At 44.9% G+C, this 24,764-nt stretch overlaps 1 pseudogene; it reads left to right on the forward strand.

Moving 5' to 3' along the window:
* The window catches only part of LOC142660151 (nuclear RNA export factor 1-like), a 62,432-nt pseudogene that overhangs the window by 12,229 nt on the left and 25,439 nt on the right, over window positions 1-24,764 (forward strand).

The raw sequence follows: 24,764 nt of genomic DNA on the forward strand, positions 1-24,764 counted from the left end.
CTATGGAAAAATTGCTGTTTTCTGTGAATCCTGACTTAAAAAAAATGTAATAAAAAGTGATCAAAAAGTCGCATCTACTCCAAAATGGTACCAATAAAAACTACAAGTCTTCCCGCAAAAAAAAGCCCTCATACAACCGCATCGGCGAAAAAATAAAAACGTTACGGCTCTTCAAATATGGAGACACAAAAAGAAATAATTTTGAAAAAAAAGCGTTTTTACTGTGTAAAAGTAGTAAAATATACAAAAACGATACAAATTTTAGTATCGTTGCAATCGTAACAACCCGCTGAATAAAGTTATTGTGTTATTTATATCACACACGTAAATGGCGTTGATTTAAGACGCGAAAAAGAGTGGCAAAATGTCAGGTTTTTTTCTATTCCCCCCCAAAAAAAAGTTAATAAAAGTTAATCAATAAATAATATGTCCCCACAAAATGGTGCTATTAAAAAGTACAACTTGTCCCGCAAAACACAAAACCTTATACAGCTATGTCGACGCAAAAATAAAAAAGGTTATAGCTCTTGGAATGCGACGATGGAAAAACGTAAAAAATGGCTTGGTCATTAAGGTTTAAAATAGGCTTGTCATTAAGGGGTTAAGGTAGTTAGGTAGACCAATAAAAACGGCCCTGTTCACACAGAGTTTTTTTTACACATTTTTTTGACTCGGGAATCACAGCAAAAACCGTGGCAAAAAACTGCCGAAATTGCCTCTCATTTCAATGAGAGGTGGAGGCCTTTTTTTCCCTATTCACGAGAAAAAACACGTTGAAAAACGCGTCAAACGCTTGTGGTGCAAAACCACTTAAAAAAAACGCAGCTGATTTTTACAGGCAGAATTTTCCGCCTGCAAAAAACTTAATGCGAGCAGTGCCAAATATTTCCATTTATATTGCTTATCTTATTATTATTTTTGTTATTAAAAGAATATTAGCACAAGTCTAGCTAATGCCGGCCGGCATTTATATCCACGCCACGCATGACTTCATGCTCAGTACATTGTACACTTAGACTTCTAGAATGCTAGAAGATCTAATCCCTGATGATTTACTGCAGAGAAGCATTATAGTAAAGAAACGGCATTATAGTAAAGAAACGCGTAGGGCTAGTAATTGGTAGTTACATTGAGAGTTTGTTCAAACTGCACAGGTGCTATACCCTTTCACCCTACACAACCTCATCATTGAAGTTGGGGATCAAGAAAGTATTATATACAGGGATAGCCCAGTGCTAATGATTGACAAGTGAGGTGTAGCGTTCATGGCCGCAGGCCGTCGGGTTTACTCACCTCCCGACGCCCACAGACATGGATCCGTGAGCGCTGGTCCCCATCTCCTTCCTAGGAGACACCAGCGCTCACTTCCGCTCCGGTCTGCTGTGTCCCGTAGGGTGCGCGCACACGCTCGTGCCAGCCTTAAAGGGCCAGCGCGCGCACAAAGGAAATAGTCATCATCATCATCAACTGCCACGATTTCCTGGTCTATAAGAAGGCCCCAGGCCTTCTGATCCTTGCCTGAGCGTTGTTAGTTTACCAGTCTGTCTTGCAAATGGTCCCTTAGTGTTTCCTGTTCCAGTTGTTACCCATGCCTTGTTACCTGTTCCCCGTGCTGTGCCTTTAGTATAGAGTCGTGCCACATGCTGTGTCATCTGCCACATCCAGAGGAATCCGCCACGTCCAGAGGAATCCGCGATGTCTGGCGCAACCTGCGGCACCTTTTCATCTGCCACGTTTGGCGTTATCTGCTGCTCCCATCTCCATCAGTGTCAGAGCTGCGGCCACTGTCTGGACTATCCAGGTACCCTTGTGCGGGACATTGTATTGCTGGGGTTTCCGGCCAGCTGCCTTCCCGATACGGCGGTACGGCCTAGTGGGTCCACTAACCCGCTACGTGACATGAGGTTACCGATCCTCACTTGTGCTAATATTATTTTAATAACAAAAAGAAAATTAATATAAAAAAAAAAAAAAGCATTAATATAAAAATATATATAAAATAAAAATAACTCATAAGCTGTAAAGGATCTGCCAGACACAGCTTCTGTGTCGACGCCCGTGGTTAATCAGTCTGCACCTGCTCCTAAGTCTGAGAGAATGACACGATCTTCTACCAGTCAGGATGGGAGGCTGAGGAGTGGGAGAGCCTATCACAGCCTGGCCAGACGGAGCTAGCTCCCGCCCTCTGCCTATTTATACCTGCATTTCCTGCTCCTCCTTTGCCTGTGATTCTTTTCTGTTTCCTGGCTCTGCTGCTCCTGCTATGATTATTGACCTTGCTTCATTTTTGACCCTGGCTACGCTCCTTCTCTGCGATTTGTACCTCGTGCACTCCTGGTTTGACTCGGCTCATTCACTACTCTTGTTGCTCACTGTGTTTCCGTGGGCAACTGCCCCATTTCCCTTAGCTTCTGTGTACCCTTGTCTGTTTGTCTGTCGTGCACTTATTGAGCGTAGGGACCGTCGCCCAGTTGTACGCGGTCGCCTAGGTTGGGCCGTTGCAAGTAGGCAGGGACTGAGTGGCGGGTAGATTAGGGCTCACCTGTCTGTCTCCCTACCCAGTCATTACATAAGCAATATAAAAATAAATATAACTGTTTTTATTGGTCTCCCTAACTACCTTAAAAAAGTGTCAATGTAAACTGCGAAAGTACTAGTTATATTTACTGGATATTATTATTTAGCTATGCTAATATACCAAATTAAATAAATAAAATATGTTTACGTTGTAATAACAATACTAAGGGTTAAGTATTCAGTGAAAATAAGATACATAATTGCCGCTGAAATCTGATATCTCGGCCTCCTAACTTCTTAAAGGGGTATTCCCATCTTAAACATTTATGTCATATCCACAGAACATGCCATAAATGTCTGATAGATGCAGGTTTAAGATCTGGGATCTGAACCTATCTCAAAAACGGGGGTCCAGGTGGAGACTCAGTGGCATGGTGGCTCACTAAGATATTCTCTTTCCAATACTCCCAAAGAAGTAAATGTAAATTACGGAAAAAGCGTAGCACAGCTAGCTCGTATATAACCAGGATGCCAGCCATCTTGCCACTGAGTCTCCTTCTGGATGTGGCTGTAATGACGGGGTAGGGAGACAGACAGATGAGCCCTAATCTACCCGCCACTCAGTCCCTGCCTACTTGCACGGCCCGTCCTAGGCGACGGCGTACAACTGGGCGACGGTCCCTACGCTCAATAAGTGCACGACAGACCAACAGACAAGGGTACACAGAAGCGAAGGGAAACACTGTGAGCAATAAGAGTAGTGAACGAGCTGAGTCAAACCAGGAGTGTAAGAGGTACCAAACGCAGAGCAGGAGAGTAGTCAGTAAAGCCAGGGTCAATTTGAAGCAGAGGACAATAGAACAAGCAGGAGCAGCAGAGCCAGGAAACAGGACAGAATCACAGGCAAAGGAGGAGCAGGAAATGAAGGTATAAATAGACAGAGGGCAGGAGCTAGCTCCGACTGGCAAGGCTGTGATAGGTTCTCCCACTCCTCAGCCTACCAGCCTGAGTGGTAGCAGATCGAGTCACTCTAACAGACCTAGGCACAGATGCTGGCTGATTAATCACGGGCGTCGACAAAGAATCTGTCAGGCAAATCCATTACAGTGGCATTCATTGGCCATTTAACCAGGCTGGGACAGCCTCCCTGTAGACAGTGCCATAATCCTCCACCCCCTCCTTGTAGATTGTGCCGTACAGACCCCCACATCCACCTTGTAGACAGTGCCCCCAAACAAAATGTAAATTGTACTCACTTAGGCCCCGTTCCCATGACGTACTGAGCTGCTCTACGGGATCCTTGCATAGGCCGGCGTGATCCTGCCTTATTCGTTCAGGAATTTTGAAGCAGATTTTGAAAGTGACAGCATTGTTTGACCTTTTTTTTTGCGTTTTTTTTAAGTCATTGAAGTTAAATCAAAAGACGCATTCAAAAAAGCTCTCCAAACCGGTGCCACAGGTATCAGCCCGCCAATCACAGATTCCTCCTGTAGATAGTGCCACATTGCCCCTTGTAGGTAGTGCCACACAGCCCTCTTGTAGGTAGTGCCACACAGCCCCATTCTAGGTAGTGCCACACAGGCCCCTTTGTAGATAGCACCCCCCTTTCCTGTAGATAGTGCCACTGTAGCTTGATGAAGGAGCAGAATCCCCATGTGGCTGGACAACGACATCAGGCGAACTCCTGAAGCAGAATCCCCATCCACAGCATTGCCGACGCTGTGACCGGGGATTCCCCTCCAGGAGAAGCCGCTGACCTCTGCATCCATTTATAGACAGTGACGTCACTGGCTTCTCCTGGAGTGGAATACCGGTCACAGCATCGGGGATTCCACTCCAGGAGAATTCCGTGACCTCTCTGTCCATTTATGAACAGTGACATCAAGGGCTTCTCCTCGAGTAGAATCCCCGGTCACAGAGTCGGCACCGCTTTGGACGGGGATTCCGCTTCAGGAGTTGCCCCTGATGTCACTGTCCATATATAGACAGAGACATGAAGTGCTCCATCCAGGAGCGAAATCCCCAGCCACACGGGGATTCCACTCCTTCAGGGAGCTACAGTGGCGCTAGTAGATAGCAGAGCAGGGAGATACCTTCCTGTTCTGCTATGGTGGCGTCACTACCGCTGTAGTAGCCGCAGTGGCTACTAGGAGTGTCGGCCGGTGTCACCGCTAGAAGCCGCTATGGCTGAAACAGCGGTAGCGACACTACTGAGGGAAGAAGTGCCCGGGCGGAAAGGCGGCTGCTGAGTCGACGGGACCAGACGCTTCTCAAACAAGCAGGAGAAGGCAGCCAGCGCAGCGCCCCCTTCCACTTGCTCGAGTGATGCGCCCTGTGCAATGGCACAGGTTGTACAACCCTAAGGCCAGCCCTGTCTGCACGTATCAAACATTTATGATATATCCTGTGGACATGCCATAAATGTCTAATATGAGAATACCCTTTTATGGCAAAATTCACAAATTACATAAATATTGCGCTGGTGAATTGGTCTACAATTCTGCACCAAAATCTACGGATTTTAACCATCGGAATCATTGGAATTGTGATAGCAGATAAAAGAGAAGCAATATGAGTTATGCTATATTTGGTGTACAATTCTACAGTAGTGTATAAGAGGTTTGAATGAATTCTCAACACCCTGTCTGAGGGAATTTAGAAATTCATGAGCAGAATCTATAATGGAAGCAACAGGCTCTCTAACACTTCAGATGCTCTAATAATAACAGAGGCATTCAAAGGCACTATCCATGGAAAAAATAAATATAATTTAAATCCTCCAAAATATGGTTCGCTCAAGAAAATTCTTGCATGCAAACAGGAAGGAGAAGCTGCCACTGCTAGTATACAGTTAATATTGTCCATATGTAGTTGTCCCTTGTCAAATGGTTATACCCTCAAAGGCCCTCTTACATGGGCCAATGATCGGGCAAATGAGTGTTTATACGAACGCTCATTTCCAATCGTTTCCAATCATCCGATGAACAAGCAAACGATAGATCAATCCAAAAGATTGGTGCTAGTTTTCACTGCCCATAGACTGGGGTTGAACCTACTGACTGATCTTCACGTCCTGCACACACAGTGGATATTGCCACGACAGGCTGTGGGAAAAGGATACCTACCTGACAATAAAACGATACCTACTTGATTATGCTTTGCCATCCATCCCAAGAGACCGTAAAGAACTGTGAAAAATGAGGGTGACTTGTACTGATGTCATGGATTTTCTTGTTTCTGACCATATTACACTGGGGGGGGGGGGGGGGGTGATAGTGCCAATTATACATAAATTACTTGTATTTCTCTGTCCTCACAATTAAAGCAATAAAATGGGCAAAAATTAATTCTTGATGTCAGCAGTGCCCATACTCCAATTCTGTCAATTTGAGTGCTTTGCTCACTGCAGAGTTGAAAGGCGACAGTTCACTATTGGAAAGGAGCAGAAGCTGACCAGCAACTTAGAAACGCGAACACCAGTGTTTTGCCTGTGTATGCACAAGACCACAACGTGAGCACATTACCTTCTGCCGACCCGTTTCTCTCCCTATACACCAGGATAGCTACACTGTCAGGCGCTGTGTGTTTTTGTTTTCTTTTTAGCACTCACTCCCACAATTAGTGCCACTACAATGGTTAATATGACAATTCAATGCTCGATTAATCCCCCAATACAGTGCTCAATTAATATCTTGATTCAGTTACAAATTAATATTGATTGCCATTCAATGTCCAATACCCCCATGCAAGGTCCAAATATTTCTGCTGTTCAGTGCTCAATCCCACCACTCATCTGACCAATTTCATATGCTCAGTGCTTGGTCAGTGCCACCATACAGTGTCCAATTAAGGGCATATTCCAGGCAAAACAAAGAAAAGATCAATTAATCACTGCCAATCAGTGGCAAGTAATAGTACTATTGGTCTATATAGTTCTGCGTGTCATGTCCATGACTAGATTATTTCCAAAGCTCTTAATATATTTAGTCATATGTTGCGTCTCAAGCCAAGCCTCCACCCTGCTCTTCTGTCACTCATGTTGCATCAGCCATTTTTGATGCAGAATAAGTGAAGTGACCAGGGGCGTAGCTAACGGCTCATGGGCCCCGATGCAAAAGTTCTTATTGGGCCCGCCCGCAAACTTCTCATGGCTGACGGTCTCCTAAGTGACCCAACAATGCAGCACTAGCAGCCAGGGGCATCGCTAAGGACTTAAAATGTCAGGGGAAATAGCCCCAATACATATATGTCCGCCCAAAAGAATGTGTGTGTGTGTATAGGAGACAGCATATCTATAGCACTACGACCCTATCAACTATGGATAGGATTAGATACATTGGCTCAGCAGACAGTATCACACATGATAGGATTATATACAGTGGCCCAGCAGACTGTATCACCAATGGTGGATCATCATATGGGCGGTTCGGGCGGCAGCCATGGGCCCCCTGGGTGCCTCGGGCTGCACATAATCTTAAAAACTATGCAGCGCATTTGCGCTGCTAACTGTCACTGCAGAGATGGGGAGAAGGTGCAGGGAGAGCAATTCGGGGTGGGCTTAGCCGGGATAGTGAAAGTTACACCTCCGAATAGTAGGCTAACAGACCTTTGATGACGTCATGCCCATGTGACCCCGCCCACCAATCAGGTCCGTCTACCACAGTGAAGAAGCAGAATATCTGCAGGGGAGAAGGCCCGCCCACCATTCAAGTCTTTACACAGAGCTCCTGGCTGGTGAGTGCTTTTCCAAACCCCCATCCCTTCATCCCTCCCTCCATCTCCATCAATTCATCCCTCCATTACCCCCTCACTTCATCACTTAATCACTCCATCCCTCCCTTCATCACTCACTCACTCCCTCCCTCCATCACTCACTCACTCACTCACTCCCTCCCTCCACTCACTCACTCCCTCCCTCCATCACTCACTCCCTCCCTCCATCACTCACTCCCTCCCTCCATCTATCACTCACTCCATCCCTTCATCACTCACTCGCTCCCTTCATCACTGCTGTGTGTGGCATTATTTACAGGGGGATGTGTGTGTGACGCTAACTACAGGGGGATGTGTGTGTGATGCTATCTACAGGGGGCTGTGCGTGTGACGCTATCTACAGGGGCTGTGCGTGTGATGCTATCTACAGGGGCTGTGCGTGTGACGCTATCTACAGGGGCTGTGCGTGTGACGCTGTCTACAGGGGGCTGTGCGTGTGACGCTATCTACAGGGGCTGTGCGTGTGACGCTATCTACAGGGGGCTGTGCGTGTGACGCTATCTACAGGGGCTGTCTGTGTGACCCTATCTACAGGGGCTGTGTGTGTGACGCTATCTACAGGGGCTGTGTGTGTGACGCTATCTACAGGGGCTGTGTGTGTGACGCTATCTACAGGGGCTGTGTGTGTGACGCTATCTACAGGGGCTGTGTGTGTGACGCTATATACAGGGGCTGTGTGTGTGACGCTATCTACAGGGGGCTGTGTGTGTGTTGCTATCTACAGGGTGCTGTGTGTGTTGCTATCTACAGGGGGCTGTGTGTGACGCTATCTACTGGGGGATGTGTGTGACGCTATCTACTAGGGGATGTGTGTGTGATGCTATCTACAGGGGGATGTGTGTGTGACGCTATCTACAGGGGGAAGTGTGTGTGACGCTATCTACAGAGGCTGTGTGTGACGCTATCTACAGGGGGATGTGCGTGTGACGCTATCTACAGGGGCTGTGTGCATGTTGCTATCTACAGGGGCTGTGTGCGTGTTGCTATCTACAGGGGCTGTGTGTGACGCTATCTACAGGGGCTGTGTGTGACGCTATCTACAGGGGCTGAGTGTGACACTGTGTGTATGACTATCTACAGGGTGATGTGTGTGTGACGCTATATACGGGGCTGAGTGTGGCGGCATCTACAGGGGGCTGTGTGTGTGATGCTATCTACAGGGGGCTAGCTACAGGGGGATGTGTGTGTGATGCTATCTACAGGGGGTGTGTGTGTGACGCTATCTACAGGGGGTGTGTGTGTGACGCTATCTACAGGAGGATGTGTGTGTGACGCTATCTACAGGGGGATGTGTATGACGCTATCTACTGGGGGATGTGTGTGACGCTATCTACAGGGGGCTGTGTGTGTGTTGCTATCTACAGGGAGCTGTGTGTGTTGCTATCTACAGGGGGCTGTGTGTGACGCTATCTACTGGGGGATGTGTGTGACGCTATCTACTGGGGGATGTGTGTGTGTGACGCTATCTACAGGGGGAAGTGTGTGTGACGCTATCTACAGAGGCTGTGTGTGACGCTATCTACAGGGGGATGTGCGTGTGACGCTATCTACAGGGGCTGTGTGCGTGTTGCTATCTACAGGGGCTGTGTGCGTGTTGCTATCTACAGGGGCTGTGTGTGACGCTATCTACAGGGGCTGTGTGTGACGCTATCTACAGGGGCTGAGTGTGACGCTATCTACAGGGGCTGAGTGTGACGCTATCTACAGGGGCTGAGTGTGACACTGTGTGTATGACTATCTACAGGGTGATGTGTGTGTGACGCTATATACGGGGCTGTGTGTGGTGGCATCTACAGGGGGCTGTGTGTGTGATGCTATCTACAGGGGGCTATCTACAGGGGGATGTGTGTGTGATGCTATCTACATGGGGTGTGTGTGTGACGCTATCTACAGGGGGTGTGTGTGTGACGCTATCTACAGGAGGATGTGTGTGTGACGCTATCTACAGGGGGATGTGTGTGACGCTATCTACTGGGGGATGTGTGTGACGCTATCTACTGGGGGATGTGTGTGACGCTATCTACAGGGGGATGTGTGTGTGATGCCATCTACAGGGGGATGTGTGTGTGACGCTATCTACAGGGGGAAGTGTGTGTGACGCTATCTACAGAGGCTGTGTGTGACGCTATCTACAGAGGCTGTGTGTGACGCTATCTACAGGGGGATGTGCGTGTGACGCTATCTACAGGGGCTGTGTGCGTGTTGCTATCTACAGGGGCTGTGTGCGTGTTGCTATCTACAGGGGCTGTGTGTGACGCTATCTACAGGGGCTGTGTGTGACGCTATCTACAGGGGCTGAGTGTGACGCTATCTACAGGGGCTGAGTGTGTGACACTATCTACAGGGACTGTGTGTATGACTATCTACAGGGTGATGTGTGTGTGACGCTATATACGGGGCTGTGTGTGGCAGCATCTACAGGGGGCTGTATGTGTGATGCTATCTACAGGGGGTGTGTGTGTGACGCTATCTACAGGGGGATGTGTGTGTGACGCTATCTACAGGGGGATGTGTGTGTGACGCTATCTACAGGGGGATGTGTGTGTGTGATGCTATCTACAGGGGCTGTGTGTGACGCTATCTACAGGGGCTGTGTGTGTGACGCTATCTACAGGGGCTGTCTGTGTGACCCTATCTACAGGGGCTGTGTGTGTGACGCTATCTACAGGGGCTGTGTGTGACGCTATCTACAGGGGCTGTGTGTGACGCTATATACAGGGGCTGTGTGTGTGACGCTATCTACAGGGGGCTGTGTGTGTGTTGCTATCTACAGGGGGCTGTGTGTATTGCTATCTACAGGGGGCTGTGTGTGTTGCTATCTACAGGGGGCTGTGTGTGACGCTATCTACTGGGGGATATGTGTGACGCTATCTACAGGGGGATGTGTGTGTGATGCTATCTACAGGGGGATGTGTGTGTGACACTATCTACAGGGGGAAGTGTGTGTGACGCTATTTACAGAGGCTGTGTGTGACGCTATCTACAGGGGGATGTGCGTGTGACGCTATCTACAGGGGCTGTGTGTGTGTTGCTATCTACAGGGGCTGTGTGCGTGTTGCTATCTACAGGGGCTGTGTGTGACGCTATCTACAGGGGCTGTGTGTGACGCTATCTACAGGGGCTGAGTGTGACGCTATCTACAGGGGCTGAGTGTGTGACACTATCTACAGGGACTGTGTGTATGACTATCTACAGGGTGATGTGTGTGTGACGCTATATACGGGGCTGTGTGTGGCGGCATCTACAGGGGGCTGTGTGTGTGATGCTATCTACAGGGGGCTATCTACAGGGGGATGTGTGTGTGATGCTATCTACAGGGGGCTATCTACAGGGGGCTGTGTGTGGCGGTATCTACAGGGGGCTGTGTGTGTGATGCCATCTACAGGGGGCTGTGTGTGTGTGACGCTATCTACAGGGGGCTGTGTGTGTGACGCTATCTATAGGGGGCTGTGTGTGTGACGCTATCTACAGGGGGCTGTGTGTGTGACGCTATCTACAGGGGGCTGTGTGTGTGACGCTATCTATAGGGGGTGTGTGTGATGCTATCTATAGGGGCTGTGTGTGTTGCGCTACCTACAGGGGGACTGTGTGTGGAGCTATGTACAGGGGGATATGTGCGACACCATCTACAGGGGGATGTGTGTGTGACGCTATCTACAGAGGGATGTGTGTGACGCTATCTACAGGGGCCTTTGTGCACGTGGTGCTTTACTATACAGTGTTTGACACAATTATATTCAGGGGCACAGTGTATGGTGCTATTATATTTAGAGGCACAGTGTGTGGCACCATGATCATTTTATTTTCGTTTATGGGTGTAGAAATGTTAGAAAAGTGAGAAACAGAAGACATCTAAGTGGCAAATTCTGCAGAAATGGGTCATGGCCGGGAGAAGTCGTCATGAAGTCTGGACCGGATGGAGAAGAAAAGAGGAAAAAAGTTACCAGAATCTGAGAAGTCTTCACCTGCGAGTCACTAGATTTATAGATAATCTGTCACCTCTCCTGACATGTTTATTATAGGAAATCCTTGTCTTTCACAAAAAGTCTTTGTGCAGTCCAGGACTGATAGACAAATGCGTGTTACCATTCCCCTCTTGTCAGGAGGATGTGTCCCTGTACAGTGTGATACACATTATAGGATTAGACACACAGCTCAGCAGACAGTATCACACATGATCGGAATAGATATAAGGCCCAGCAGACAGTATCACACATGATGGGATTAGATACACAGCTCAGCAAACAGTATCACACCTGACTGGATTAGATACAGGGCCCAGCAGACAGTATCACACATGATCTGATTAGATACATTGGCTCAGCAGACCGTATCACACATGATAGGGTTAGCTAGATATAGGGCCCAGCTCGCTGACATTGCAGTTCCAGCGCTGGACCCAGGGAAGGTAAGAATAATAATTTTGCTTCTTTATGTGTTACTAATTATTTTTGTGTGTGTTTGTGTTTTTTTACAAGTTTGGTTGTTGGACTACTTCGGATATGAGGACTACTTCAATGACAGCGTTTTTTTATTCTCAATAAAATGGTTAATGGGGGTTGTGTTTTTTATTTCGATAAAATATTTTTTCTATGCCCTTGTATTTTTTTAAACTTTATTATTACCGCCTTAGTAATGGCGGCTGGCTGATTGACCACCTCCATTACTAAGACGGGGCTTAATGTTAGCAAGTGCAGAGGCTAACACTACCCCCATCATTACCCCGGTACCCACCACCACCAGGGGTACTGGGAAGAGCTGAGTACGAACCAGTACCCGACCATCTGTAGTGACGGCCAGGCACCGGGGCGGTTGCAGGCTGATAGTATTAGGCTGAAGAAGGCCAAAAACAGTGGCCCTTCCCACCCTGGTAATGCTAGGCTGCTGCTGCTGTGTTGTATCTGGCTGGTTATGAAAATTGGGGGGGACCCCACATCGTTCTTTCCAATTTTTTTTTTTAAATGATGTGGGGTCCCCCCCATTTTTCATAACCATCCAGATACAATAAAGCAGCAGCAGCCTAGCATTACCAGGGTGGGAGGGTCACTGTTTCTGTCCTTTCCCTGCCTGATAATACCAGCCTGCGGCCGCCCTGGTGGCCGACCATCACTACAGATGGTCAGGTACTGGATTGTACCCGGCTCTTCCCAGCACCCCTGGTGGCGGTTGGTACCGGGGTAATAATGGGGTTTAGTGTTAGGCTCTGCACCAGCTAACACTAAGCCACGCCTTAGAAATGGATGCTGTCAATCAGCCGGCGGCCATTACGAAGGCGGTAGGAATATAGTTTAAAAAAAACAAAACGCAAGGACATAGAAAAATATTTTATTGAAAAAAACCCACACAGCCCTCATTAACCATTTTATTGATAATAAAAAAAGCCGTCATCGAAGTAGTCCTGGAATTCGACGTAGTCCAACGAAAGTTTTATGTGTGTTTTCTTACAGGTTCAATTAGTAACACATGAGTTAGGCTTAGATACAGGACCCATGTGTGATACTGGCTAGGTACCGGGACCAGCAGACAGTAATCTTATACAGTATAAGATTACTGTGTGCTGGGGCCCTGTATCTAAACCTACCATGTGGTAGGCTTATATGCAGGGCCCATCAGACAGTATCACACATGGGCCATGTATCTAAGCCTACCATGTGATTGGCTTAGATACAGGGCCCAGCATACAGCATTACACAATCTGTGATCATGTCTCATGGGCCCTCTAAGCCTGCTACATCGTAGGCTTAAAGGGGTTGTCCAGTCCCTAAACATTGATGGCCTATCCTCAGGATAGGCCATCAATAGCTGATGTGTCGGGGTCCAACTCCCGTGAGCAGGCCAATCAGCTGTTTTGAAGGGGCCGCAGCACTCGTACGACAGCTGCTTCCCCTTCATTTCCCTTACTCGCTCACACTGTGAATCGCGGACACTGTGAATCGTACGAGTGCTGCGGCCCCTTCAAAACAGCCGATTGGCCGGCTCCCGGGAGTCGTACCCCTCCAATCAGCTTCAGGAGACAGGGATATTAATCTTACCCTCCTCTTTAGCCACGGCAGAAGTACTGTTCTGACTCTATTCGGGATCACGATGTTGAGAAGCGGTGCATAGCGTTGTGACATCATGCGCTGCGCACAGCGCTGTGACATCAGGACCCCCGGAACCAGGAAGGTAAGTACTGTCAGTTACTATAATAACAGGGGCCCGGGCCCCCCTGATGTGGTGCGGGGGCCGCGGGCCCCCCTGGCTTCGGGCCCCGGTCGCAATTGAGACTGCTGCGCCCCCTATAGCTACGCCACTGGAAGTGACTATTAGACTAAGCCCAGACGTAGCAGATTTGATGTTGATTTTGCACCCCAATTTTGCAGCAATTTACAGTACAATACAATAAAGTTCTCAAAAACCCATCCACATGTAGCAGAAAAAATCTGCATAAAAATTAGAGCATATTGCAAATGTTCCAATCAGCAGCATGGTCATTCTTGTGCGGGAAAGCCGCAGATATTTTTAATAGCGAACTTCACCCTTTCAAATGCATAGGTTGGTATCCACAGCTCAATCTGCTGCAAAATTTGCATGTAACACATGCAGATTTTGCTACGTAAATCGCTGCAGATTTGTGGTGAAAAAATTCTGGCCCATGTGGCTTTACCTTTCCAGGACCTGCAAATGCATTATCGCAAAATAAAGCTTTCCCAATTTCCTTAGCAACGGTGCGTGAAAAACGCACAGCACATGGATGTCGTCGGTGTGCTGTCCGTTATTTTCACGCAACCATTGACTTCAATGGGCGAGTCTGATCTGCAAACATGGATTAAAACAGGACATGCAGTAAGATTTGCACAAGTGACACACGCTCCGTGAAGAATCACCGATTTGGGAATAGCTTCATTGGATTATATGGGTCAGTGTGCTCTCCACTGTTAAAATGGACAGCACACGGATGCAGAACACGCTCGTGTGAATGAGCCCTTATACCGCACATTGAACAACCAAAAAACAACAATAGCAAAATGGTTTTGTTTTTTTTCCCTTATTCTACCTTCTAAAATTATATGTATGTTAAAATGGTGCCATGCAAAAAAAAAAAAATAAATAAATTTAAGGGGTCAAAGAGGAATTCTGGTTTCAACAAATAAATGTTATGCTTTGCATAATTGTAAGTTATACAATTTTCCAGTACGTTTCTTCACTGTTCTAAAGATCTCTGCTTGCAGTCGTTCAATAGGAACCTTCATTGTTTACACCCAGTGGATAAGAATCTATCCTGGTGATGGTCAAGTGATGGACACACAGGTGATCGACTTGTCAGGGTCTAATTCGGGAGTATTTTCCAACATATACCTCTGACAAAAAAAACTCTGATGGATTCTACTGTATAGGCACAAAGTGGCATCTTTCTTCCATCGGCGCCCAAATGCATCTGTATGGAATAGCGCAGCAGAATGAAAAAATAGGTGTAAAGACGTATACCAGCAAGATAAATAGGGTCCAACGCTTATGTTTGACATGTGCGCTGAAACTTTCATGTGAATTCAGCAGAACAGTTATCAGAACTGTGTACTCTAATATGCCGAGAAAATGTATGTCCATCACATAACTATGGACAGATTTACATACCCTGGAGGTAAACAATGAAGATTCCTATTGAATGACAGGAAAATGGAAAATTGTATAACTTTTCTTTATTTAAAAAATACAATAAATTTGCGGAAACCAGCATACCCCTATAAGGACAACCGGCCAAGAGTCATGAGTGACTACAGCCGTTATTCTAGATCTAGATTGTAAGTACCACATGTTATTAGCCAGAAGAAGAGTTCTAGCCGAGTCCTGACTTTATATCAGTGGCTGAAATTGCTGAAGACTAAATCCAATAAATCTTTGTGACAGCTACTTCTGATTTGTAAAATGATAGCAAATTTCATAGAACTGTAGCCTGGGAAGGGGACTGTATACTACTGATCAATCGATGTACTCTACTCGAGGATGGATTGTACTTTAATACTGCAGTCAAAGTCATACAATAATATTTTGTATTGTGGAGGTAGAGATTTTATTTCTGGCAACATAAGTGCAACATCTCGTGAAATAGCTTTTGGATATTTGAACCCCAATACATGATTTTTTTTCCACTACTACTCTATGAAGTATATATGACATGTACGGCTTTATCTATAAACACATCAATAGGCTGCTGATAATACCGATTATGTCTCTGTAAGGCTAGGGGAGCCAGCAACAAAAATATACTATCCGGTATACATTATTATTTTACAATGGGAGTCCATGAGAAACCTATGCATTTGTATAGTCATACAGTGGCATAAGTCTGGGACATACATTCAGTAACCGAACGTATTCCTCAAACATAATGTGAACAGAGCGTTACTAATACTTTATATATAGTAATGCTATAAATGGGCTTTAACAATGTAATACAGAGTGCAGAAAGGGTTATTATGCTGTGTTCAAACATTAATGTCATAGTGTTTTTTGCAGTGATTTCCACTAAAAAGTAGCAAAAACTTCAAATAGACAACCTGTGAAATCACCCTTAGGCCTCATGCACACGACCGTGCTCGTAATTACGACTCGTAATTACGAGCACGGCCGGCCACGGGCAGCCAGACGCTTTTGCGAGCCGTGCTCCCATTATAAAGTATAGGAGCACGGCCCGTAAAATGAAAAAATAGAACATGTTCTATTTTTTTAACGGCACGGCCACCTTCCCGTGAGAAAACGGGAAGGTACCCGTGACTAAAAGAAGTCTATGGTCCTGTTATTTCGGGTTGTAATTACGACCTGCAATAACGGGTGTTTTTACGGTCGTGTGCATGAGGCCTTAGTCTGTGAATACTCATTTTCTTATTCTTTTGCTATTCAGGCAATTACATTTTTTGATACGGAACAAAGTAAAATTAAAAATTTTTTCAATTATGATTCACATTAAAAGATTTTACATAAAGAATATCTTGCAACTGTAGCTTATTGTCTCACCTCCTCCAAGTACAAGGGGAACTCAAAGAAAAGCTCCAGGTCATGCACAGGCCGGAGTGTTGCAATGGCATGCCCCACATCAGCAAAATAAACCAGTGTGTACACCGTCATTCCTAATTCTTTCTCCCTAATTTTACATCTACAGCAATCCTTACACTCGTCCAGAGAGAGAAAGGAGGGATGAGCGGCAAGGAAGAGCTGAAGGAAGATCTCAGGGAAATGTCTCTAAGGATATGTCCCATCATATTACCACCAGAATGACCGGCCTCTGCGTGAAGGCCAAGGAAGAAAAGAATAGCTGGTTCAAAATCACCATTCCACATGGGAAGGACTACGATAGGTCTTGGTTAATCGGTCTCCTGCAACAAGCCTGTACAATGCCATTCATTCCAGTCGGGTATTATTGGGATTATTATCGCCAGTTTCATTTCACTGTGGATAATTCAGAAGTAGCAAAATCTCTGAAAAAGATCTCTGGGACACTCGCTGACAGCAAAAAACGCAAGATTATCATATTGACTCGGCCATGTCCTCCCCCAAAGTCAAAACATATAACAGGACGAGAAATTCTTCATTTTAAGAATTGTATGGAGAAAAGATGCAATCGAGCGCAACAATCTATGGACTTGACGTCTGTGCGTACAGATTCAGACCTCATGGTACTGAAAATAAGCATCAATCTGAACTGGACATCTACTATGGATACTATGATGCAGATTATTTCAGAGAATATTCCGCAGCTGCAGTCCTTGGATCTAAACAACAACAAGCTCTATAAGCTGAAACATATGGTTGGGATTCACCTTAAAGGAACAGTGTTACCACAATTTTTTTTTTAATATGTTAAAGATGTTAGTGCTTTATTAAAAACGTTTGGATTAATTTGTGTGTTTGTGTGTTACTTTTTCTTATTTTTACACTTTTTCTTCCCTATGGGGGCTGCCATTTTTTTTTCCATTTCTGTATGTGTCGATTAACGACACATACAGACATGGAATACGGCAGCTCCAGTCCCATAGGGACTGCGAACGGGGCCCGTTCCATCCACTAACATTGTACGCCGCTGTGTGGGAACGGCGCATGCGCCGCTCCCACACAGTTCAATTTGAAATGCGCGCCGTCCGGCGCCATTTTCCTGTGGACCGGAAGTCGCGGCCGGACAGTAAGATTACTACTTCCGGTCGCGGCTTCCGGACTTGTGCACATGGAGCAGCGGCAGCAGACGGAGCGGATGGACCGGAGGGAACGGCGGCGACTGGAGCGGGTAAGGGATTTCTATGTATGTTTGTTGTTCAGTGTGTGTTTGCTACTGTATGTAAACCTTCTACACTGTGTGTTAGCTCAAAAAATGGCGACACACAGTGTAGGAGGTTAGACCGTTCAAACCCCTCGTTTCTCCCGGCACTAGCCAGGATAAAGGAGGGGGGGATGCTGAGAGCTCACTAAAGCGAGGGCTTTTTACCCAATTTTGCAGCATAAAGCAATGTGGTTGCTTTACCACATGCAATGCTGCAATTTTGGGAATGGCTCCATCTAGTGACCAGTGCTGGGAAATATTATAAATTAGAATCCAATTGAATCCAATTTATAATATTTCCTGACTCGTGAAAAAAAAAAAAAAATGAGAACAATGTTTAATCACCTATACACTAATTGTTTAACTAAAAAAAAAAATCATGTTTTGCTGGCAACACATTCCCTTTAAAGCACCAAACCTAAAGAATCTTAATCTGTCTGGTAATATCTTGATGAGTAAAAAGGAGCTGTATAACATCAAGAAACTACAACTGGAACCTGTGGTTAGAAGGGAATCCTCTGTGCAAAAACTTCAAAAACCACAAGGCATACGTCCGTGCCATAAGAAAATGTTTTCTTAAACTACAGCACCTGGATGGACAAGATTATCCCCCACCTATTAAAGGTGATGTAAAAAAAACAACGGAACTTCCACTTTCCAAGGGCAGTTATTTTCCAAATGATGACATGAAAAGATACGTTCTACAATTTATTCAACAATACTACACCTGCTATGACAGTGAGAATCGTCAAGGGCTTCTCAACATCTACCACGATGATGCTTTCTGCTCCCTGAGCATTGCTCCTACTTCAAGGCAGAATCATTCCAGCAGCAGTCTTTGTAGGTACTATATGAACAACAGAAATCTAAAGGCTTTAACCCCTTCCCGCCCAATCACGTACAGTTACGTGATTAAAGCTGATGTCTTACCGCCTTTTCACGTAACTGTACGTCATGGAGATGAAGCGGGCTCAGGAGCTGAGCCAGCGACATCACCGCCGGGTGACAGCTGTATGTTACAGCTGTCACCCTGAGGTATCGGCCAGGACCGGAACTAGCATCCGATCCGGCCGATTAACCCCTCACATGCTGCGTTCAATAGAGATCGCAGCATGTGAGGAGTTTATAGCCACCGGCACCCCAGCAACGTGATCGCTGGGTTGCCGGTGGCTGCAAAAGTGATCGGAGGGCTTATACTTACATCCCGGTCCGCCAGTAACGGAATCTTCCTATGCCCCGTCGTCGGCGGGGCCCAGGAGGCTTCCGGTACCATCGGCAAGATGGCGCCGGCTCAGCTTCCGGCTCAGAAGCTGAGCCGGCGTCATCAGCAGTGGGTGTCTGCTGTATGTTACAGCGGATACCCCGATCTATCGCCAGGAACCGGAGCTAGCTCCGATTCCTGGCATTAACCCCTTCGATGCAGCGATCCATTGTGACCGCTGCATCCTAGAGGTTTGTAGCAAATCGGCAGATTTGCCACGCGATGGCAAGGCTGGCGATTGCTACTATGGCAACAGGAGCCCTAACAATGGACTCCTGTCTGCCATTACGTAAGCTGATTAGGCCCCGCCCAGAGGCGGAGCCTGATCAGCTTGCTGTCAGTGAACAACTGACAGTTCCAATACATTGCACTACATAGGTAGTGCAATGTATTAGAACATCAAACAAACAGTTGGACCTTCAAGTCCCCTAGTGGGACTAAAAAAAAGTGTAAAAAAAAAGTAAAAATAAAAGTTGTAAAACATACAATAAAAGTTTCAAGTAATAAAATAAAACACAATCGCCCTTTTTCCCTTATCAAGTCATTTATTATTGAAAAAAATAATAAAGCCATACATATTTGGTATCGCTGCGACCGTAACGACCTAAACTATAAAACTATTATGTTATTTATCCAGCGCAGTGAACGCCGTAAAAAAAAAAACCTCAAAAACACTGCCATAATTACTGTTTTTTTGGTCACCGTCTTCCAAAAATTGAAATAAAAAGTGATCAAAAAGTCGCATGTATCCAAAAATGGTACCTATAAAATCTATACCTCGTCTCGCAAAAAACAAACCCTCACACAGCTCCATCGACGAAAAAATGTAAAAGTTATGGCTCTCACAACATCGCAACAGAAGAAATACATTCTCTTTCGAATAGTAATTTTATTGTGCAAAAAGTTATAAAAAAGTTCTATAAATTTGGGATCGACGGAATCGTACTGACCCGCAGAATAAAGGTAACATGTAGTTTATAACGCATGGTGAACGCTGCATATATAAAAAAAAAAACTATGCCAGAATTGCTGTTTTTTTGTCACCTTGCCTCCCAAAAAAAGGATAACAAGTTATCAAAAAGTTGCATGTACCCCAATATGGTACCAATAAAAGCTACAGCTCGTCCCGTAAAAAAAAAGAGCTCTCATACCACTACGTCTATGAAAAAATTAAATAAGTTAAGGCTCCAATAAGTCAGGAAAGAAAAATATCCGGTTGTGCCGGCCCGAGGGGAACATTTCTTCTGTTTCAAAAGGCGATGTATCAAGGCTCTAAAATTAGGGAACCAGGAAGGGGAGGGCCCAACCATATCCGCTGGAAGCGAGGGCGTCCGTATTATACCAGGACAACACTTTCCCGGCAAAATTCCCCTAACTGCAAAGGTGCGGAGTGTGGACCAAAAGGGGGATAAGGAAGGACGCCAGTTATCAGTGCGACACCGGCCTGTGCAGAAAGGATCGATCACAGCGTAACACACATCTATGGATCATTTTATTATTTTTTTTACCTTATTATTATACCACCTAACTATGCCCCGATGTACTCTGCCGAGCTCACATATGCCCCACATTATAAACGGAAACAACAGTGATACTCCAAACAAAACTATTACCAAGCAAATTCCACGCTCCAAAAGCCAAATGGCGCTCCCACCCATCTGAGCCCTACAGCATGCCCAAACAGCCGTTTACGTCCACATATATGGCATCGCCATACCCGGGAGAACCCTTTTAACAATTTTTGAGGTGTGTGTCCCCAGTGGCACAAGCTGGGCACGACATATTTGACAATGAATTGGCATATCTAGGGCAAAATTTTAATTTGTACCTTCGGCAGCGCAATCATTTATGGAAAAGACAAGAGGGGTGAAAATGCTCACTACACCCCTTAATAAATGCCTTGAGGGGTGTAGTTTCCAAAATGGGGTCACTTCTCAGGGGTTTCTTTTATTTCACATCAAAGCCTCCTGCAATGGTGAACCAATACTTTATATGTCGCCAAATTAGGCCTCAATTTTACATGGTACTCTTTCACTCCTGAGCCCTGTCGAATGTCCAGGCAAAAGATTAGGGCCACACGTAGGGTGCTTCTAAAACCGGGAAACACCGCATAAAAATTGAGAGCTGTCTTGTTATGGTGGCACAAGCCGCTCACCACATATTGGCGTATCTAAGGAAAAATTCCCATTTTCACTCTCCCACATCGTGTGCACACGAATTTCTGCAAAACACCTGTGGGGTTAACATGCTCACTACACCCCTAGGTGAATACCTTGAGGGTGTTGTTTCCAAAATGGGGTCACTTCTGGGGGGGGGGGATCCACTGTTTTGGTTCCACAGGGACTTTGCAAATGCAACATAGTGACCAGAAACCAAATGCAGCAAAATCTGTACACCAAAAGCAAATGGCGCTCCTTCCCTTCTGAGCCCTGCCGTGTGTCTAAACAGCAGTTTATGACCACGTGTGGGGTATTGCCGTACTCCAGAGAAGTTGCTTTACAAATGTTTGGGTTCTTTTTTTCCTTTATTTGTTGAGAAAATTAAAAATTTGGAGCTAAAGCTACGTCTTATTGAAGAAAAAGGATTTTTTTTATTTTCACTGCCCAATTCTAATAAAATCTATGAAACACCTGTGGTGTCAAAATGCTCGCTACACCCCTGGATGGATTCCTCAAGGGGTGTAGTTTTCTCAATGGAGTCACTTTTTTGGCGTTTTCACTGTTTTGGTCCCTTAGGGGCTTTGCAAATGCGACAGGGGTTCCGCAAACCATTCCTGCTAAATTTGAGCTCCAAAAGCCAAATGGCGCTCTTTTCCTTTTAATCCCTGCCGTGGGTCCAAACAGCTGTTTATTACCACATGTGGGGTATTGTTTTACTCGGGAGAAATTGCTTTACAAATGTTGTAGTGCTTTTTCTCCTTTAGTCCTTGTGGAAATTAGAAAAAATTAGCTAAACCTACATTTTCTTTGAAAGAATGTAGATTTTCATTTTCATGGCCCATTTTCAATAATTTCTGCAAAAAACCTGCGGAGTCAAAATGCTCACTACACCCCTAGATGGATTCCTCAAGGGGTGTAGTTTTCTCAATGGAGTCACTTTTTTGGCGTTTTCACTGTTTTGGTCCCTTAGGGGCTTTGCAAATGCGACATGGCCTTCGCAAACCATTCCTGCTAAATTTGAGCTCCAAAAGCCAAATGGCGCTCTTTCCCTTCTAAGCCCTGCCGTGGGTCCAAACAGCCATTTATTACCACATGTGGGGTATTGTTTTACTCGGGAGAAATTGCTTTACAAACGTTGCGGTGCTTTTTCTCCTTTAGTCCTTGTGGAAATTAGAAAAAAAATTAGCTAAACCTACATTTTCTTTGAAAGAATGTAGATTTTCATTTTCATGGCCCATTTTCAATAATTTCTGCAAAAAACCTGCGGAGTCAAAATGCTCACTACACTCCTAGATGGATTCCTCAAGGGGTGTCGTTTTCTCAATGTTATAGGTGTCAGAGTGATGGAAACTCCCACAAATGACCCCATTTAGAAAACTAGACCCCTTAAGGTATTTATCTAGGGGTATAGTAAGTATTTTGACCCCACAGTTTTTTGCTAAATTTAATACATAGCAGGTGAAAAAAAAAACATTTCACTTTTTTCATAAAAGTATTAGTTTGAAGACCGATTTCTTTTTTAAAACGAACATGAAAATGAAGAAACACACCCCAAAATCTATCACCCTCTTTCTCCTGTTTTCAAAAATACCCACATTGTGGCCCTAATGCGCTGCCTGGACACCCGGAAGGACCCAAAAGGAAGGGAGCACCCGGAGGCTTTCAGAATTCATATTTTGCTTGAAAATGTTTGTAGGCCCCACTGTACATTTGGAGAGGCTTTGAGCTGCCAGAACGATAGAAACTCCCCATAAACGACCCCATTTAGAAAACTAGACCCCATAAGGTATTTATTTAGGGGTATAGTAAAATTAAAATTAATATCAACATTTTTTCCACTAAAATGTTGCATTTTCTCATTTTCACAAGGGATAAAGGAGGAAAAAAACAAACATTTTTTATAAAGCAATTTCTCCCGAGTCTGAAAATACCCCACATGTGGTCATACGTTTTTTCATTAGAAATGAATTAACCCTTTAAGGACTGATCCATTTTTTGCTTTCATATTTTAGATTTTCACTCCCCGCTTTCCAAGAGCCATAACTTTTTTATTTTTCCATCAATAGAGCGGTGTGAGGGCTTATTTCTTGCGGGAGGAGCTGCAGTTTTTATTGGTACCATTTTTTGGTACATAAAAAGTGATTCAAAAGTTGTAATTTTTTTTTTAGAGCGAAGGTGACAAAAAAAAAAACAGCGATTTTTGCAGTTTCAATTATTAAATTTTTTTAAGGTGTGCACTGTGCAAATTAAATAATGGTATATTGTAATAATTCGGACTTTTACGGACGTAGCGATACCAATTTTGTTAATTTTTTTACATTACTTTAGAAGAAAAATGCGAAAAGGTGTTTTTTTTTTAACTTTAAAAAAAAAAAAATTCTCACTACTAATAACTAGAATTCTTCTACACATTTTATTAATCAATACCCTTAGGGGACTTGAGCCAGCGATCAATGGATCACTGGTACAATACACTGCAATACTAATGTATTGCAGTATATTGTTATTCTTACAGGCTTCTGTAACAGAGCGATCGCTGTACTTGTCCGTTAGTACCGAGGGGGCCTGCTGTAATACACAGCCGACACCCGCAGCGTATGGAGCGGGCTCAGCACGTGAGCCGACTCCATACATCAACCGCCGCACCATGACGGGCAATTAAGTCATAGTGCGCAAAGGGGTTAATGCACCACGGATAGTTCAAAGTGAAAATTGCAATTTTCCACTGATACGCCATTTTAGTGCATAATATGTTGTGCCCAGTTTGTGCCACAGAGGACAAATACCTCATAAAACGTTAAGCGGGTTCTCTCGGGTATGGCGACGCCCTATGTGTGGGCGCAAACTGCTGCTTGGGCACGCTGCAGGGCTCAGAAGGGAGGGAACGCCATTTTGCTTTTGGAGCGCAGATTTTGCTTGGTAGTTTTTCTGTTTGCGGTTTAGCTGGTATTTCAGTTTATAATTTGGGGGCGTATGTAATCTGTGCGGACTACATCAGGGCATAATAAGAGGGTATAATAATGGGGTAAATAAATAATATTTCATAGATATGTGCCCGGTGTCGCACTTATAAATGGCGCTCGATCTTATCCACTTTTCGACACTCTGCACATTTTGCATCGCCATATTCTGAAAGCCAGAACTTTTTTATTTTTTCACAACCGGAGCCCTGTGAGGGCTTATTTGTTGTGGGACAATCTGTACTTTTCATTGGTACCATTTTGGGGTACATGCTATTTTTTTGGTCACTTTTTATTAAATTTTTTTGCAAGCCGGGTGACCAAAAACAAGCAATTCTGACAAAGTGTTTTAGTTTTATTTTTTTGCGGCGTTCACCGTGCACTATAAATGACCGTTATATTTTATTCTGCGGATCAGTACGATTACGGCGATGCCATATGTATATAATTTTTTTATGTTTTGCAGCGTTTGCGCAATAAAATCACTCTTTTATAAAATAATTAATTTTCTGTGTCCCCATATTCTGAGAGCCGTAACTTTTTTATTTGTCAGTCAAAAAAGCTGTGTAAGAGCTTGTTTTTTGCGGGACGGGTTGTAGTTTTTATCGGTATTATTTTCGGGTACATGCGACTTTTTGATCACTTTTTATTCTCTATTTTGGGAGGGGTGGTGACCAAAAAATAGCGATTCTGGTGTCGTTTTTTATTGATTTTTCTTGGGGTGTTCATTGTGCGGGAAAAATAACATTATAGTTTGATAGTTGGGGTCGTTACGAACGCGGTGATACCAGATATGTGTACTT

This window comes from Rhinoderma darwinii, chromosome 9 (assembly GCF_050947455.1).
Source record: "Rhinoderma darwinii isolate aRhiDar2 chromosome 9, aRhiDar2.hap1, whole genome shotgun sequence".
In the NCBI taxonomy this organism is placed as follows: domain Eukaryota; kingdom Metazoa; phylum Chordata; class Amphibia; order Anura; family Rhinodermatidae; genus Rhinoderma; species Rhinoderma darwinii.